Source organism: Phodopus roborovskii, unplaced genomic scaffold (genome assembly GCF_943737965.1).
Source record: "Phodopus roborovskii unplaced genomic scaffold, PHOROB, whole genome shotgun sequence".
Lineage (NCBI taxonomy): Eukaryota > Metazoa > Chordata > Mammalia > Rodentia > Cricetidae > Phodopus > Phodopus roborovskii.
In genome coordinates this window covers 4,102,570-4,109,428 of record NW_026125540.1, presented here as the reverse complement: position 1 = coordinate 4,109,428, position 6,859 = coordinate 4,102,570, and positions in this window count along the sequence as shown.

The following is a 6,859-nucleotide window of genomic DNA, read 5'->3' as shown; positions in this document are numbered from 1 at the left end:
GGAAATAGCAGTCTGTCTGCTTTGAAAGAATTTAGGCAACATGGAAACTTAAAAAAAAAATGGATTTCCTGATATTAACCCACACACCTATGAACACTGATTTTTGACAAAACAGCTAAAATTATACAATGGGGCGAAGACAGCATCTTCAACAAATGGTGCTAGCACAATTGGATGAGGGTGTGTAGAAGACTGCAGATAGACCCATGTCTGTCGCCATGCACAAAACTCAAGTCCAAATGGATCAAAGACCTCAACATCAATCCAGCCACATTGAACCTCTTAGAAGAGAAAGTAGGAGGTACCCTTGAATATTTATATAGGAGACCGCTTCCTGAACATAACTCCAGGGGCACAGACACTGAGAGAAACAACTAATAAATGGGACCTCTTCAAACTTAGAAGCTTCTGTAAGGCAAAACACACAGTGGACAAGACCAAACGGCAGCCCACAGACTGGGAAAATATTTTCACCAATCCAATATCCGACAAAGGGCTGATCTCCAAAATATACAAAGAACTCAAGAAACTAGTCAACAAAACACCAAATAACCCTATTAAAAATGGGGTACATAACTGAAGAAAGAATTCTCAATAGAGGAAATCAAAAAGGCTGAAAGACACTTAAGAAAATGCTCAACATCCTTAGCTATCAGGGAAATGCAAATCAAAACAACTTTGAGATACCATCCTACTCCTGCCAAAATGGCTAAAATTAGAAACACCAATTATGACTCATGTTGGAGAGGATGTGGAGAAATGGGAACACTCCTCCACTGCTGGTGGGAGTGCAAACTCATACAGCCATTTTGGAGATCAGTATGGCGGTTCCTCAGGAAAATGGGAATTAGTTAACCACAGGACCCGCCAATCCCCCTCTTAGGCATATACCCAAATGATCCACATCCATGCAAAAAAGACATCTGTTCAACTATGTTCATAGCAGCACTATTTGTAATAGCAAGAACCTGGAAGCAACCTAGATGCCCCTCAATTGAAGAATGGGTAATGAAGATGTGACACATCTACACAATGGAATACTACTCTGCAGAAAAAAATAATGGCATCTTGAAATTCGCAGGCAAGTGGCTGGCACTTGAAGAAACCATCCTGAATGAGGTAACCCAGTCACAAAAATGGGAACATAGTATGTACTTACTCATATATGGATTTTAGACTTAGATCAAAGGATCACCAGCCTATAATTCACACCACCAGAGGAACTAGGATACAAGGTGTATTCTGAGAGATTCATATAAAGTCCCTCACAGAACCAGGAAGGGACAAGTCCCCCAGAGCACAAGTGAAGTGGCAGGGCAGCGAATGAGGAGAGAAGTAGGAGAAAACGAGTGGGAGGAAAGGAAAATACGTGCCACCAGGAAGATTGAGCCCGGTTAGGAATAGAAGACATGAGAGAGAGAGAGAGAGAGAGAGAGAGAGAGAGAGAGAGAGAGAACATAAAAGAGGTAGCCATATTGGTTTGAAGATAAAATTGAGCACAAAGAATGGTCTAGAGGACCACAAGACTGCCGCCAACTAGCAATTTGGGCTTCCGTGGAAAGGCTGCCATAGATGCCCTTCCCAGAGAGTGAGATCAATAATTAACTTATCCATGGGGCCTTCAACTAATGCATGTTGGAAACAGGAGCAAACACCCATACATAAACACTGAGTCGAAGTAGAACCCAGATGCAGATGGAGAGGACAAGACCATCTGGCAGAAACACATACAGACAGCTTACCTCAACAAGGAGCTAAAGGGCCACCAGACTGATAGTGGGGAAGCCAGCTTGGGCCTGACTCAGCACCCCCCGTAATATGGGTCTCAGCCAGAAAGATTCAGCAGTTTAAGGGACCTCAGACAGTGGAGCCAGGATGTATCTCTGGTGCACGAAAGGACCTTGCTAACACATCCCCCATGGAGGGATAACTGCCTTAACCTAGAGAGAGGAAAGAAGCCCTAGTCCCTTCTTTACATGACCTGTCAGATCTACATGACTCCAACTGGATGGCATTCCCCTACATGTGAAATTGGGGTGGGGGGATGGGAGAGGAGGGTGGTTAGCGTGCATGTGAGAGGACAGAGAGGGTAAGGGGGAGGAAGGGACGTAGGTAGGTAGATAGGTAGGGAGTGAGGGAGGGAGGGAGAGGGAACTGGGATTGACATGTAAAATAATAAATTTAATAAAAAAAATGCTTTGACTCCAAAATTTAAGTTGAAGAACAAGTTACTGGGGAAAAGGATTTCTAATTTTGTTTCCACAGACAATGAAAAGCTGCGGATTCCTTCCCAACTAATGTGGTTTGATCAAGCCAAATTGCCTGAAACGAGTACTAGGTGATCCTACATTCAAAACAGCTGGACAAAGCAACCTTACAAACTACAGCCAGGATTTCTGCATCTTCTTAGAATCCCCCATGACAGCACCCCTTACCAGCAGGAAGTAGTTTGGAAAGAACGACGCCCAAATTCCCAAATATTGTCTATAAATGTTTGTTTTCATTTAAATGGACTTGGTTATATACAATAAATAAATAAAGATACTTAAAGGCAAAAAAAAAAGGGATTTCAAATAAACTTTTAATTCAGTGCATGAAGGTTTTTTTGTATTACTTCAAAGATTCATGTACCTCATATTTGCTCTTAAGCTCCTTTGGTCATTAACCTTATTTGGACAATATAATTAAAACCCTCTATGTTTCAAGGTATCTCCTTTTAAGTCATATTATAACTTAAGGATTTGCATTACAGATCTATGCAATAGAACTCTTCATTGCTCAAGTGAAGTATAATTGATTTTTTTCATGTTATTTATATTTTCCTTTCTCATTTAGCTGACATTTTTTATATTACAACCAATTGCTAATTATGTTTTAAAGATTACTTTCAACATGAGGGATGGTTATATTTTCTTTTCTATGAACTATTTTGTAAATATGGTGTTTGATAAAAATCCATATATTGGTTGTCATTATAGTTACTTCAAGTTGAATATTTAAGATAAAATTTACAAGATTGGCAAAAGATGCTAGCTAATGGTTGAGACATCAGCCAGGCAGTCAACCTTTGTTTACACACCGTGATTGTTTTCAAGGGAGGCTTACAACACTGCAGCCATAGCACAGTGAGAAAAGTTGTTGCCAAATGGATAACATTCAAAACTTCCCAATATATTCATTAACAAACTGGCTATTTTAAACTTATTCTAAGTTTATTAGTTTTCACTCTCCTAAATTACTACATTGTTGTATGGGATAGTTCTTTTTAGCTAAACTTCAAGTAAAATTTACATTTCTTGGAATTGTTTCGTTTATTAACTTTAATGCATATCATGTATACTCTTCTTCTAAATTGGCAGTAAACTGATATTTTCAATGTAAGAAAATTCACTTTGATTCATGAATCAGCATTTTTATTTAGAATTTTTGTTTGTTTTATGGAATTATTTTTAACAAATGCTTGCTACTAGAAATGAGCTGTTCTTTAATTATACAATAGTTCTTTAAGTGACTTTCTTATTATATGTGTTGAAAAAAATAATCTAGAACCCAAAATAGGACAGAGGTTAGACAGAAAGTATATAGAGATAGATAAATTATATTGGGAGTTAAGTCTTCTAGGTGGGTACCTACTGGGACAATTTCAACAATAATGTTTTGATCCATGATGAGCACAGTTTTTAAATGTACATCATATATGACTTGAAATTTTTCAGGAATAAGTTCTTTTCTATCCCTGTCCAATATCTCAAGATCAGAATCTGACACTGTTGTTGAGTTGCAAAGTGACCTAGCTACAAGTAGGACAGGACACACAACATTAATGAATGAATGACTGTGAAATTAAAATACTGTGCTCGTCATAAATAAGAACATTATTGTTGAAATTGTCACAGTAGGCATCTTCCTAGAAGACTTGACTCCAATATAGTTTGTCTTGATGTACTTGCCTCTTTGCCTTTATTGTCCCCATTATCTCTGAAAGTTCCTCTCTCACCTGACCAAATTATTTTATCATAGAAGTTCTTTTTTAAAAGATGCTTTATTTTGAAGATGATGGGGTATAATTTTTTTTGTATGGTGTGAATATATGTTTCTCTTTTTGGTTGGTGAATAAAGCTCCTTTGGTCAATGGACAGGCAGGATGTAGTCAGGCAAGAAGTACCCAACTAGGAGAAAGCTGGGAAGAGGAATGCAGAGGGTGATTCTCAAGAGAGACACAGTCACCAGTCAAATGAAGAGGAAGCAAGTTGAAAATGCCCTAGTACTGAAGAAAGGTACTAAGCCATGTCGTTAAACATAGAGAAGAATTATGGGTTAATTTAAGTTGTTAAAGTTTGTTAGCAATATGCCTGAGTAGTAGGCCAAACAGTTTATAATTAATATAAGTCTCTGTGTACTTATTTGGGACTAAACAGCTAGGGGACCCAGAGGGACATAAACTTCATTCTATATGTGGCTCCCAAAGGTTTGACAAGAATTTCCATATAAAACCTGTCAAATCTTAAAAAGGGTTCTAAACACACAGAAAGGGAGCCACACTGGTCTTCCTAGTCTCACAATCTCATGCAGGCCATGGGCCAGAGACACTGTGGAAGTCAGGCTTGAACACAGCATGGTAGATTTCTGCCATGGTATACAGAGGCTATCTCCAAGTCACAAATCATGCTGTACGACAGATTTGCCTTTTACTCATACAGACAAGAAAGGTTTATGGGCTGTGTGCTACAAGCTGCTTGATGGCAGCATAGATAAGAGTTGAGGTGGGGAGTACTGCTCCTAGAGCTGGTGGTAAGCATACCTCTGCCATGTTGGAAAGCCTAACTGGATGGAGCCAACAGCCAAAACCTCCACTTTAATCTTAGAGTTGTTGTTTAGAAGATTAAAGACTCATGTAGTCAGAAAAAGATAAAGCTATACAGTAAAGACAGATTTGAAAGGGGAAAAAAAAATCTAAATATATACAATGCCTTTAAAAATATATGTATGTTTGGGAGAGAAAAGCAAAAGGATAAAAATGTCCTTTGAAAAACAGAGTAGCTGGGTGTGGTGGCATACGCCTTTAATCCCAGCACTTGGAAGTTAGAGCAGGCATATCTCTATGATTTCAAGGCTAGCCTGGTCTACAGAATGAGTTATAGGACAGCCAAAGATAAACAGAGAAACCCTGTCTCAAAAAACGAAAAAAAAAAAAAAATAAAATAAAAGAAATAAAATAATAGGAAAAGTCATGTAAAGATGAAAAATACAGTCTGGATACTCTATGTTATTATGTTGTCTTTAAATTGTTTGCTGAGAAAAGAGCAACATCTGCTAAAACACATTGGATTATAGATGCTGCTGGATTAATCCAACCTATGTATTTTGAAAATGCCTTGACTTCAAAATTTAAGTCTAAGGACATGTTACTTTGGAAAAGAGGTTCTGTTTTTGTTTCCATAGAAGTGAATCCCTTCCAGATTAATAAGTTTGATCAAGCAAGACCCCCTGAAGCAGTGGCACTTGTGATCTAACATCAAAAACAGCTGAGATCAGACAGCCTCACAGATTACTACAGCCAAGATTTGGTCAGGGTTCTGTGTTTTCTCAGGATCCCTTTGGGATTGACAGTGCCTCCAAAGAACAGGAAACATTTTAGAGAGAACTATGCCCACATTCCCAAATATTGTTTATAAGTGTTTGTTTTCATTTAAATGGGGTTGATTATACTGGTTAATAATCACAGTCAATCTCTTTCTAAAGAAAAACAGGAATATGATATAGAAATGAATACTTTTTGGATTTTGGTTTATTGATACAAATTTAAGGTCAATTTTGTTACAGGTATATTTCTACTCTTATGTAGGTATTTGTGTTTGTGCAGCGCTTTTGAAAATGTAATGTATAATTAAATACAGATTACAGATAATCACCTATAATAGTCAAAACTTATGTTAGTTGCATATTCTACATATACAGAGATATATCTCAAAATAGAATTTATATATTATCCTTCTCGTGTCTTTGATGGAGTTGAAGACATAGAGTTATTGTTATATTTTTAGTTATAAGATAAAAGATAAGTTTTATATGAAACTTTAATCTCACAAAGGATAGATGACAGAATATTTTCTTTAAATTTTGCCAAATGTTAGTGGACTAAATATTGTTAACTATAGTTCTTGCTTGATAACTGATCTTTTATATATAATTTTACCATGTTAAAGTTAAAACCTTCCTTTTTGTTTAGACAGAAAATAGGAAGTGATGGAGGATGTTCTTTTGTATGCTGTGAATATGTGTTCCTCTTTTTGGTTGGTGGGCAATGGACAGACATGATGTAGCTAGGCAGGAAGTATAGGCATGACTACCCAACTAGGAGAAAGCTGGGAAGACACCCAGAGTGAGTCTCCAGAGAGACAAAGTCACCAGTCAAATCAGGGAGCAAGATGAAAATGCCTTACTGCTGAGAAAAGGTACCAACCTACATAGCTAAACATTGATAAGAATTATGGATTAATTTAAGTTGTAAGAGGTCATTAGTAATATGCATGAGCAATAGGCTAAATAGTTTATAATTAATATAAATCTCTTCATGGTTATTTGGGACTAAATGGCTGGGGAACCCGACAGGACAGAAACTTCCTTCAACATAAACAATAGATTCACTATAGTTACAAGAATTAATTTAGGTGCCCTTTATCCATCTTTGCCCATTGATAAAAGTTTGTAATATGATAGTACAATCTGGAAACTGGCCAAATAACATGTGGCAAGTTTATTTCTATTTCAGCAATTGTGTGTATTGTGTGTGCTTGTGTGCTATGTTGTGTATGTGTGCAATGCATATGTTGTGATTGTGTATGTGAGTATTATGCAT